This window comes from Pseudophryne corroboree, chromosome 3 (assembly GCF_028390025.1).
Source record: "Pseudophryne corroboree isolate aPseCor3 chromosome 3, aPseCor3.hap2, whole genome shotgun sequence".
NCBI classification, from domain to species: domain Eukaryota; kingdom Metazoa; phylum Chordata; class Amphibia; order Anura; family Myobatrachidae; genus Pseudophryne; species Pseudophryne corroboree.
Window position 1 is genome coordinate 742,269,917 of NC_086446.1, and position 13,703 is coordinate 742,283,619.

The 13,703-nt window shown below is 46.1% G+C and overlaps 1 protein-coding gene across 2 annotated transcripts in view; it reads left to right on the plus strand.

Moving 5' to 3' along the window:
- Positions 1-13,703, plus strand: part of LOC135056746 (inactive heparanase-2-like) — a 211,569-nt gene that overhangs the window by 120,030 nt on the left and 77,836 nt on the right. The gene's annotated exons all lie outside the window — the stretch shown is intronic.

The window sequence follows — 13,703 nt, forward strand, 5'->3', positions numbered from 1 at the left end:
TATGGGACAGAGTATGACATTACCATGTTACAAATTTTCCATGTGAAATCTCCAAACCCTAACTCTCCCATCTGTCTAGTACACGTATCAGGTTGTACGATATGTGCACAGTATCCTGGTGATACTTCTCCAACTCGCATGGTCCTACTTCCTAGAGTATACCTATACCGGAAATATTTTCCACTGTTGGCGATCTGGCGTATAAGCTCTGTGTCTATGGGCATTCTATCGGCTCTATATGAAAATGTCATGGTTTGATTACTCCATGACACTTCCCAATTTCCCGGCTTTCGGGGATTGGAAATGTTAAAGCATACTAAGGACTTATCCACGTGATACTGGTGGAGCTTCAAACTAGGAGGACTAGAGATATTAAACCTCTTGTCCACCGGCCTCCCACCACTTAGCTCAAGTACCTCTCCTACAGTTAAAGGGAATGGTACTAGTACTGATTTGCTATGACCTTGAGGTACTTGAGAGCATACCCAACAGTCTGTCTGATTTAACACTTTACCCACTAAGGAGTGATAGTCACTCAATGGATGCCGGTCCATGTGGACATTAAAACTGGACTGACATTTCTTGATGCACCCATCCTCAACTATATTGTCACAATGCCTACAGATGCAGTTCTCTTCAGCTAACAATCCTTCACAATTCCTTCTATTGTCAATGCTACCAGATCGTTTTCTGATACTCGCCTTTACTCGGTGATTATGTTGCTCTTGGGAAACTACGCCTCCATCCTGGTCATCAGAACCCATTCCAGATCCTTTCTCGACCTCCATGGTACTCTCACCGAAACAGACTGCTCTGGTCAACATCATGGTCAACAGGAAAATCCGGATCACAGTCTCTTGGGGCAAGTCCATCTTATAGGAGGAAAAGGAGAAATTTGTAATGGGGGGACAGAAAATAATTGAAGGGGGAAAAAAATGTTACGATGTCTTTTGTCCTCTAGTCTTGTTGTTCTTCTTGCTCTGTTGTCATCTCAAAGGTGCTGTCTTCCAAACGAACATTCTGGTGATACAATATTCCTTCCAAATCTGCAATCTTTCTGTAAGGAGCAAAAATCTTGCATTACCATTTGTCTAACTGATGTGTGACATACCATCTGTAAAGCATGGGAACATGAGAGAGAAGAGGAAAAAAAAAACAAACGAGAGAGAGAACAATTCATATATATGTTACCTAAAACAACAAACAAAAAAAAACATTGTCAGATCTTCCGTTCACCATCAGGCTGTCACACCATCACATCCATTGGTATCTTTGCGCAGTCTCCCCCCACCAGTATTTCCACACTCCACCCTTTTGTGCCTGGCCAGGACACACCGATGTCGGTAGGTCACACTGGGGTTAGATAGACTTCTGCAAAGACCAAGTAGCTATGTGATGTTTGAGTTCTGCCGATGAACGTCAGAGATGGGGAGAAAGAAACATTTACAGATAAATTACAAAGTTTACCCGGCCGTTCCTGTGTCTACACGGAACTGACCTCCCAATATCATTAACTGTAACCTCAGGTTTACTACCAGGCCTAATGATCAACTTTCCTGACTGTATATTATAGGTACGGCCCAAAATTCTTCTTATGTGATCCCTGATTACAATTTCGTGTATCATGACTTTGCTCGTTTTCTTGTCTAGGGGGTCTAACTTTATGTGGGCTGTTACAGTTGCTGGCATAATGCCCTTCTCTTTTACAAAGATAACAAACCCTTGGCTTCCTCCATGTGCCAGGGGCCTGGGGTTTTGGTCGATTTGATGCCTCCTCTAGGGCTTGGATGCTCATCACCATCAACCGCTCTCCCTGTGCTTCCCTGGTTCTTTGGATATTATGGTCATGTCGTTGTCTAGGGGGTTGATATGACTTTTGTATATGTCTTGATCTACAATCTCTTGCAAAATGTCCCTCTTTGTGACAATGATAACAAACTATCACATTTGAATTTCTCACAGGGGTTTGGGGCTAAAGCTGGTGTGGCTTCGTTGTCAGGGCTTGTCTACTGATTGTCATTTGCTTACTGCCCTGTGACTCCAGGTGTCTTTTGATGTTCCATTCAATTATAACATCATCTTGTGTTGGTTCTACAATATGAGATACATTTGTTTGTGCGTGATATATAACACTGTACGTACCTGTGGACACGACCTCACCTGACCCTCCGTAAGGGGGTTTGACTACTGCCTTTACCAATTTGGTCGCGTCCACCTGGATGTCTTGTATGATGGCTGCTGGAAATGGTGTCGACCTCGTGCTGGGCTCACTTTCTTGCTTGTAATCCTGAGGGAAGTTTAACATGGAGTGCAACCTGCACGGGTTAACAGTTGTACATTTAACAGTTTTACTTTTATCATTGTTACATTCGTTACAATTATTCTTATCATCTATACAGTTACTAAGTTCATGTTTATCATACCCCAGTGTGCCATTCTCTGTAACCACTCTCTCTCTTGTTGCCATATTTTTCTTACCAAAGTGAGAGTCAGCTGTGTAAGCTAATTCCCTTTGTATCTCACCTTCCTGTTGCCATATTTGTAAACAATCATAATGTTTAATTCGTTGCTTCCCGGATTTTATGAGACAGATCCTTCGCCTTAAATTATGCAATACCTCTGAGTCAAAACTACCTATCCCAGGAAATGGTGCTTTATCCCCCACAGTCATTCGTGTCCATTCATCACAAAAGGTCTCAGTGTGGGGACCATACTTCCCCCACATTACTAACCGAGCAGACACTCGGGGTCTGCAAGCCTCTTCAGTCTGAACCCTGACTGCTAAACGTCCCTGTGTTGTGCACTTGGCTTCCATTGTGGACCTTTTTAACACAGAAAAAAAACTTCCTAAAATGCACCAAACACAGAAGTCTACGGTGGAAGTTTTCCAAGCTCTTCCACCAGCTTCTTCTGCTCCAAGTACAACGAATCCGCCCCTTTTAGCAGACGCACGTAATCGTTGCAGGCCCTACCAGCAAAAATTCCTTTTTTTACACAAATCACGCTTGCATGTGCTCCCTACAACACGCATGAGGGCAATTTACGCATGAATATACGACCTCATATCACATTGCGTTATTGGTCACACATACAACCGTGCGGTCCAATCGTACCACTTATAGACACTTGTTGCCTATAAATGGTAGGATCATTGGAGTCTCCCTACTGTGCTCCAGAACAGCCGGAGTGTAATACCACAATTATCACACTTCGTAGCACGTGTTCACCAAGACCATGCACGCATGTTTTCACCTAGACCGTGCTCATCACGTATTCACCTGGACCGTGATTCACCAAGACTTCACCAAGATTTACTTCACCAAGATTTCACTAAGCACGTTTTCACCTAGACCGTGCACATCACGTATTCACCTAGACCGTGATTCACCAAGACTTCACCAAGAGGAGTTCAATACACTCATACCGTTTTCAACCCACTATCATTCTATAGTTTTCTGATCAGAAAAAAATAATCATTTCCCGTAATCTGATAGCTCTCCCCAGAGGCATTACAGTAAAGTAAGGTATTTAAACTAAATTTTTGGAAACTGAAATCAATTTGTGCTCTTATCGCGTTGCTTCCGTATCGCCTACTAAAACAATACTATCGTGTGATTTGTATTATGTGGGCGTACCCATACGCTCCGTTGCGTAATATACGCTACGTGTGTTAGCCCTTGCGTCGAGTACGCTTGTCCCGCCCTTTGTTAGGGACACGTGTACACAGGCCAGACACGTCCACAAAAATACAACTAACACGTTTATATCAATGTAAATGATCTTTAACTGTAATCATCTACCGAGCACCACACAGATCTTTCCTTGTATCTTAGGCAAGCCGTGTGCGTGTTTTACAAATTACTTCTTTACGTATTATTTTTACTTTTAACTACCAATAGCAACAAATCTTTCTCAGCACGTTATCAATGATAAATGGCAAAACAGGAAAGTGAGATATGTAAAAATACACAGGTGAAAATGCAATTCTAAATTAATCTAATGACATACATTAATGTAAGCACGCACATATAGATATTACATCTATGAGACCCTATTCAGTGCTTCTAATTTGCATATGAATGTGCTTTTTAACCATCTGTGAAGGTGATTTCTTTCACTGCTGGGAGAGAAAAACAAAACAAAACCCAGTTACACAGGTTCATTTGCATTTCAATGGCCCATCTCACAAGTAGCAGAGTTAAACAGGCTCTTGAAGGGAGGAAAAAAGAAAAAAAAAACACAACTTTGTTTTATTTGTGTATTTCCTAAATCAAATATTAATTTTACTATTAACTTATATTAAACTCTATCTGAACCACTTATGATTGACTATGATATGGATTAAATAAATGCATTAAAAACTCATTAAATGATGATTTCTTTTTGACAATGGACTGCTGATTATTTCCCGAGTCAACTGAAAATCAGCCATTCAGAGAAAAAAAAATTGACCTTCCCAAAATGGCCGCTGCTCCTCCCCCTTCCATATCCATGAGGTTTACACAAAATGGAGGACAGACCATGCGGCTTCTTTTGTCACAAAGAAAATCATCATTCCAGCCCCTTAAGTTATTCTAGGCCTGAGCTAAAAATAAAACTATCAAGCCATGCAGAGCGACCAAAAATACTTTTAAACCTATTTAAACAGACAAGCAATCCAATCTGCGTGTGCAGTTGGCACCAAATAGAAATAAAAACCAGATTTAAAAAGACAATAGCGTACTGTTCTTACCTTCCGGTTCCGGATTCCACCAGCACTCCTACAGCGTAGCGATGCAGACGCTTATCTAGTCAGCACTACCGTATCCCTCACCACCAACACGGATACAAAGGGATACGCCTTCCCGCCCTTTGCTGACAGATAAAGTCTGCTTGTGTTCACTAGAGCGGATATGTGGAGGACGGACGAGCCGCCAATTGATAAAGCTAAATATTTATCTTATAACATTCACTATATATTGGTAAGAGACTCAGTACGCAATGGGTGTACGGGGTACCGTAAGGGTACGCACTTAGTGTAGCAGACGCTAGGCCGTGGTCGAGACGCACGAGCGACACGTTCGCTCACGGCTTACGCTGGGTATCGAGCACGCTATAGACGGTCCGAGTACCGTAATGCTACGCTACTAGCGTAGCGGATGCTGTGCCCTACAAGAGGAACACAAGCGGCGCAGACGCTCACAGGATGACACACAGTAAACCTTGTATGCAACACAATGAAAGGCTGAGCCTATACTGTAAACCTTGGTTTTGTAATGTGAACACAATGCAATGCTAATTAACCTCTATTATATAAAAGCCTCTTAAGTTATTGAGACGCTCTGAATACTCTCAGCAATGTAATAAACACACAATACCTTGCTAAGGTTCCAAAACCTTTACTAACGAGATTTAGTTATGTAAAAAAGGAAAATACTGTTAACATTTTATACACTACAGGCTAACATCAATATCTAAACATAATAACTACACATATACAATATACAACAGCGTAACAATAACAGAGAGAGAGAGAGAGTATGGCAAATACAAACAGAGAACAAGTTGGTTACAGAGAAACACTTACACACTGGGGAACGATCGCTGCGCAGTCCTGGTCACCAGCTCCATAGTTAGTCAGTGATGAAAACCTTTTGTGGAGAGTAGACTAAGCTGGCCCAAACTGGCTGTTCCTTATATACACTGCATACAGTACACTACAAAGGGACCTATATCTCATTGTTCATTGGACACAGGAATCTGTCTTCACATTACAACAAAAGGTCATAGGTTTGTTTGAACAGGTGGGCTGTGACTATTCCAGACTGCTCAGGTGGGAGGGAATCTCAGGATTCCTACCACATGGACAATGAACCGCAAATATAGTAAATGTCCAGAAACTACTAATAGACATAACTATGCGCAGGAGTGATTAATCTTTACCTAACCAGCACCGGATTGTTTCTAATAAAATGTTCTTTAGTTAGGTACCAAACACCACTGCTCAAACCCTGTCTGACCCTTCGTATCATGCAAAGAGGAATTCCTCTGTCCAGGGACCAGTTACAATAAACAAACTTACAGTTATTATTAAGGGGAACATTACCTATAAAACATACTATTTGAATTTATTATGTAACGATTGAGTCGCCCGCTAGACGCACACAAACTCTACCGTAAATGCACATACCACGCGCTCAAGCGCATGGCCGTGGAGGCACCATCACGCAACTGCGAATATGTGCACGCACGGGAGAGAATGTGTACGTGCAGCAGGCAAGCGCATGGGGTGAATATATGGCAACGTGTAGCATGATATTTTTCCGACTTTGACAACACATTCAGCCAAAGCAATTCACAAATACCCAGCCTCTTCTTAACACGTGGGGCCTAATTCAGACCTGATCATAGATGTGCTAAATTTAGCACATCTACGATCAGGCACAAGTACAAAAGCATTGCACAGCGGCGATGCTTTTGTACTAGGAGTAGCTCCCAGCCAGCGCAGCTCCCGCTCACTGGCAGTGGGCTACCCGTCGCTGTGAGGGTCACAGCGGCTGCATGTGGCGTCACGCAGCCGCCGCGGCCCGCCCCCTCGCACGGTCCGGGCATTCTACCGTTGCCCGGACCGTGCCCCTAAATGGCGGCAAAACTCCGCCGGCCCGCCCCCTCCCACCCAGCAAACGCCTCTGCCTATCAATCAGGCAGAGGCGATCGCAGGGCTGAGATGGCCATCAGCTGTCTGGCATGCGCCGGCGCACTGCGGCGCTGGTGCATGCGCAGTTCAGACCTGATCGCTGCTGTGTGAAAACGCACAGCACCAATCAGATCTGAATTAGGCCCATTGTCTCTTATAAGGAAGAGCTGGTGGGGTCTCTGGGCACTAGGAACACCCCCTAAGTGCACCAGTGTGCCATCTTCATAACACACTATACTTTAATTGGGATGAGCTTAGCACACTAGAGGAGCACTGTATACCAAGAAAAACTTTTCTCTGACGTCCTAGTGGATGCTGGGAACTCCGTAAGGACCATGGGGAATAGACGGGCTCCGCAGGAGACTGGGCACTCTTAAAAGAAAGATTAGGTACTATATCTGGTGTGCACTGGCTCCTCCCTCTATGCCCCTCCTCCAGACCTCAGTTAGAATCTGTGCCCGGCCAGAGCTGGATGCACTGAGTGGGCTCTCCTGAGCTCACTGGAAAAGAAAGTATTTGTTAGGTTTTTTATTTTCAGTGAGATCTGCTGGCAACAGACTCACTGCTACGAGGGACTGAGGGGAGAGAAGCAAACCTACCTGCTTGCAGCTAGCTTGTGCTTCTAAGACTACTGGACACCATCAGCTCCAGAGGGATCGAACACAGGGCCCAACCTCGATCGTCCGTTCCGGAGCCACGCCGCCGTCCCCCTTGCAGAGCCAGAAGACGGAAGATAAAGATGAAAAACGGCGGCTGAAGACTCCTGTCTTCATTAAGGTAGCGCACAGCACTGCAGCTGTGCGCCATTGCTCCCATAGCACACCACACACTCCGGTCACTGTTGGGTGCAGGGCGCTGGGGGGGGGGGGGGGCGCCCTGGGCAGCAATTAGTTTACATTTTGGCACAAATAGCACATAATACAGTGTATAACACTGTATATGTGCAAAAACCCCCGCCATTAACATTATAAAAAGCGGGAGAAGCCCGCCGCTGAAGGGGCGGGGCTATCTTCCTCAGCACAGCCAGCGCCATTTTCTCTTCACAGCTCCGCTGGAAGGACGCTCCCCAGGCTCTCCCCTGCAGTATCCAGTACAACAAGGGTAAAAAAGAGAGGGGGGGGCACATAAATTTAGGCGCAAATTGGTCTTAATAAGCAGCTATTGGGAAAAATCACTCAGTATAGTGATAATCCCTGTGTTATATAGCGCTGTGGTGTGTGCTGGCATGCTCTCTCTCTGTCTCCCCAAAGGACTTTGTGGGGTCCTGTTCTCAGTCAGAGCATTCCCTGTGTGTGTGCGGTGTGTCGGTACGGCTGTGTCGACATGTTTGATGTGGAGGGCTACGTGGAGGCGGAGCAGGAGCCGATAAGTGTGATGTCGCCCCCTACGGGGCCGACACCGGAGTGGATGGATATGTGGAAGGTATTAACTGACAGTGTCAACTCTTTACATAAAAGGTTTGATGACGTAACAGCCTTGGGACAGCCGGCATCTCAGCCCGCGCCTGCCCAGGCGTCTCAGAGGCCATCAGGGGCTCAAAAACGCCCGCTAGCTCAGATGGCAGACACAGATGTCGACACGGAGTCTGACTCCAGTGTAGACGAGGATGAGACAAATGTACAGTCCACAAGGGCCATCCGATGCATGATTACGGCAATGAAAAATGTGTTGCACATTTCTGACATTAACCCGGTTACCACTAAAAAGGGTTTTATGTTTGGGGAGAAAAAGCAGCCAGTGACTTTTCCCCCATCTGATGAATTAAATGAATTGTGTGAAGAAGCGTGGTGTTCCCCTGATAAGAAACTAGTGATTTCTAAGAGGTTACTGATGGCGTACCCTTTCCCGCCAACGGATAGGTTACGCTGGGCGACATCCCCTAGGGTGGACAAGGCGCTCACCCGATTATCTAAAAGGGTGGCACTGCCGTCTCAGGATACGGCCGCCCTAAAGGAGCCTGCAGATAGAAAGCAGGAGGCTATCCTGAAGTCTGTATATACACACTCAGGTACTATACTGAGACCTGTTATTGCTTCAGCATGGATGTGTAGTGCTGCAGCAGCATGGTCTGATACCCTGTCAGACAACATTGATACCCTCGACAGGGATGCTATTTTACTAACCATAGAGCATATAAAGGACGTTGTCTTGTATATGAGGGATGCACAGAGGGACATTTGCCGGCTGGCATCTAGAATTAATGCAATGTCCATTTCTGCCAGGAGAGTATTATGGACTCGGCAGTGGACAGGTGATGCTGATTCTAAAAGGCACATGGAGGTTTTGCCTTATAAGGGTGAGGAATTGTTTGGGGACGGTCTCTCGGACCTCGTATCCACAGCAACAGCTGGGAAGTCGACTTTTTTACCTCAGGTTTCCTCACAGCCAAAGAAAGCACCGTATTATCAAGTACAGTCCTTTCGGCCTCAGAAAGGCAAGCGGGTCAGAGGCGCATCCTTTCTGCCCAGAGGCAGGGGTAGAGGGTAAAAGCTGCACCAGACAGCCAGGTCCCATGAACAAAAATCCTCCCCTACTTCCACTAAGTCCACCGCATGACGCTGGGGCTCCACAGGTGGAGCCAGGTGCGGTGGGGGCGCGTCTCCGGAACTTCAGCGACCAGTGGGTTCGCTCACAGGTGGATCTCTGGGTTCTACAAGTGGTATCTCAGGGATACATGCTGGAGTTCGAGGCGACTCCCCCTCGCCGTTACCTCAAATCAGCCTTGCCAGCGGCTCCCAGGGAAAGGGAGGTAGTGCTGGCGGCTATTCACAAGCTGTACCTTCAGCAGGTGATAATCAAGGTTCCCCTCCTTCAACAGGGACGGGGTTACTATTCCACAATGTTTGTGGTACCGAAACCGGACCCATTCTAAATTTGAAATCCTTGAACACTTATGTAAGGAAGTTCAAGTTCAAAATGGAATCGCTCAGGGCGGTTATTGCAAGCCTGGAAGAGGGGGATTTTATGGTGTCGCTGGACATCAAGGACGCTTATCTGCATGTCCCCATTTACCCACCTCACCAGGAGTACCTCAGGTTTGTGGTACAGGACTGTCATTACCAATTCCAGACGTTGCCGTTTGGTCTGTCCACGGCACCGAGGGTATTTACCAAGGTAATGGCCGAAATGATGATACTCCTTCGGAAGAAGGGAGTTATAATTATCCCGTACTTGGACGATCTCCTTATAAAGGCGAGGTCCAAGGAGCAGTTGTTAGTCAACGTAGCACTATCTCGGGAAGATCTGCAACAGCACGGCTGGATTCTGAATATCCCAAAGTCGCAGCTGATTCCTGCTACGTGTCTGCTGTTCTTGGGCATGATTCTAGACACAGAACAGAAGAAGGTGTTTCTCCCGGTGGAGAAGGCCCAGGAATTGTCATCTCTGGTCAGGGACCTCCTGAAACCAAAACAGGTGTCGGTGCATCACTGCACGCGAGTCCTGGGAAAGATGGTAGCTTCTTACGAAGCAATTCCCTTCGGCAGGTTCCATGCAAGGATCTTTCAGTGGGATCTGTTAGACAAGTGGTCCGGATCGCATCTTCAGATGCATCGGCTGATCACCCTGTCCCCAAGGGCCAGGGTGTCTCTGCTGTGGTGGCTGCAGAAGGCTCATCTTCTCGAGGGCCGCAGATTCGGCATACAGGACTGGGTCCTGGTGACCACGGATGCAAGCCTCCGAGGTTGGGGGGCAGTCACTCAGGGAAGGAACTTCCAAGGACTGTGGTCAAGTCAGGAGACTTCCCTTCACATAAATATTCTGAAACTAAGGGCCATTTACAACGCCCTGAGTCAAGCAGAACCCCTGCTTCAAAACCAACCGGTGCTGATTCAGTCAGACAACATCACGGCGGTCGCCCATGTAAACCGACAGGGCGGCACAAGAAGCAGGATGGCGATGGCAGAAGCCACAAGGATTCTCCGATGGGCGGAGAATCACGTGCTAGCACTGTCAGCAGTGTTCATTCCGGGAGTGGACAACTGGGAAGCAGACTTCCTCAGCAGGCACGACCTCCACCCGGGAGAGTGGGGACTTCATCCAGAAGTCTTCACGCTGATTTTAAATCGTTGGGAACGGCCACAGGTAGACATGATGGCGTCCCGTCTCAACAAAAAGCTAAAAAAATATTGCGCCAGGTCAAGGGACCCTCAGGCGATAGCTGTGGACGCACTAGTGACACCGTGGGTGTACCAGTCGGTTTATGTGTTCCCTCCTCTTCCTCTCATACCCAAGGTACTGAGGATAGTAAGAAAGAGAGGAGTAAGAACTACACTCATCGTTCCGGATTGGCCAAGAAGAACTTGGTACCCGGAACTACAAGAAATGATCTCAGAGGACCCATGGCCTCTGCCTCTCAGACAGGACCTGTTACAACAGGGGCCCTGTCTGTTCCAAGACTTACCGCGGCTGCGTTTGACGGCATGGCGGTTGAACGCCGGATCATAACGGAAAAGGGCATTCCAGATGAAGTGATTCCTACGCTGATAAAGCCTAGGAAAGACGTGACAGCACAACATTATCACCGTATATGGCGAAAATATGTTGCTTGGTGTGAGGCCAGGAAGGCCCCTACGGAAGAATTCCAGCTGGGTCGATTCCTGCACTTCCTACAGTCAGGAGTGACTATGGGCCTAAAATTAGGATCCATAAAGGTCCAGATTTCGGCCCTATCTATTTTCTTTCAAAAAGAACTGGCTTCACTGCCTGAAGTTCAGACGTTTGTTAAGGGAGTGCTGCATATTCAGCCCCCTTTTGTGCCTCCAGTGGCACCTTGGGATCTTAACGTTGTGTTGGATTTCCTGAAATCCCACTGGTTTGAGCCACTTAAGACCGTGGAGCTAAAATATCTCACGTGGAAAGTGGTCATGCTATTGGCCTTAGCTCCGGCTAGGCGTGTGTCAGAATTGGCGGCTTTGTCATGTAAAAGCCCTTATCTGATCTTCCATATGGACAGGGCAGAATTGAGGACTCGTCCCCAATTTCTCCCTAAGGTGGTATCAGCGTTTCATTTGAACCAACCTATTGTGGTGCCTGCGGCTACTAGGGACTTGGAGGACTCCAAGTTACTAGATGTAGTCAGGGCTTTGAAAATATATGTAGCCAGGACGGCTGGAGTCAGGAAAACTGACTCGCTGTTTATCCTGCATGCGCCCAACAAGCTGGGTGCTCCTGCTTCAAAGCAAACTATTGCGCGCTGGATCTGTAGCACGATTCAGCAAGCTCATTCTGCGTCAGGATTGCCGCATCCTAAATCAGTAAAAGCCCATTCCACAAGGAAGGTGGGCTCTTCTTGGGCGGCTGCCCGAGGGGTCTCGGCTTTACAGCTTTGCCGAGCTGCTACTTGGTCGGGTTCAAACACATTTGCTAAGTTCTACAAGTTTGATACCCTGGCTGAGGAGGACCTTGCCTTTGCTCATTCGGTGCTGCAGAGTCATCCGCACTCTCCCGCCCGTTTGGGAGCTTTGGTATAATCCCCATGGTCCTTACGGAGTTCCCAGCATCCACTAGGACGTCAGAGAAAATAAGAATTTACTCACCGGTAATTCTATTTCTCGTAGTCCGTAGTGGATGCTGGGCGCCCGTCCCAAGTGCGGACTCTCTGCAATACATGTATATAGTTATTGCTTAACTAAAGGGTTATTGTTATGAGCCATCTGTTACTGAGGCTCAGTTGTTGTTCATACTGTTAACTGGGTATGGTTATCACGAGTTGTACAGTGTGATTGGTGTGGCTGGTATGAGTCTTATCCTGGATTCCAAATACTTTCCTGGTAATGTCAGCTCTTCCGGGCACAGTTTCCCTAACTGAGGTCTGGAGGAGGGGCATAGAGGGAGGAGCCAGTGCACACCAGATATAGTACCTAATCTTTCTTTTAAGAGTGCCCAGTCTCCTGCGGAGCCCGTCTATTCCCCATGGTCCTTACGGAGTTCCCAGCATCCACTACGGACTACGAAAAATAGAATTACCGGTGAGTAAATTCTTATTTTATAGGTGTACAAAAAATATTATGTAATATGAGCTTTAAAATTTACAAATAAAAGCAATTCACCCTAACAGCCCCTTATTAGTAAATCTTGAACAAGCAATATTTTAGGAGTAAAATGTAAAAAAATTAATTATTCATAAAAGTTATTGTAGGCAAGACATTGAAATAACTTTATTTTACTTATTCCATCATGTGCAAATGAGAATATAAACACTGCAGAGATTCATGAGATTCTTACATGTCATGTCTGCGATATACAAGACAGCCTATAATTTAGCTCATATCTGTTTTCCCCTAGCAAAAAGGCACAGGCCTGCCATGGTAAACATAAACAACCTTAGCAATGACTTCACTAGGGTAGCCTGATTTTCTGGGAGTCCAACAGAACTCTCCGAAATTTTGGAGCCACAGCGGATATTCTAGGGTGCAAGCAATTATATTACTGCTCTTGTACTTTGTTAAACATATCATGGAGGAGACACATTACTCTCCGTTGCTTATTTTGTTATACTATAATTGTAGATGTATCAGTCACTGGGCCGAGGGGTCTCTCTTTACCTCCCTCCATGGGGTAAATTTACTAAGAATAGTGTTTCTCCAAGTTTGCATTCTCGTGCGTATTTTGCCTTTTTTTTCCTTCAAACTCTGAGATTTAATAAAGACAAACAGGGGAGTAAGCATGTTTTGAACTGCAAAACATGGATGATTCTGCAAATACAAACACCCTCGAACCAACTCACAAATACTTACAACATAAAAGGATACAACATGGAAATTTGCAAAGAAACATGTTTAAAAACACGGAGCAAACTTGGGACAAAATAAACTTAAACGCAAATATTGTAGACGTCCCTGTGAGCTGAGTGTTTGCAGGAGCCTGCACAGATCAGTGTGATCTAAAAGTAACTAAATAGTAAAAAAAAATCAGAGAAAAAAATAAGTGGGGTCCCTCCGCCCCAAAGCATAACCAGCACCGGGCACTTTGAGTCGGCCCTGGTTCAAAAAATACAGGGAACAAAATGTGTAGTTGTCCTCCGTTT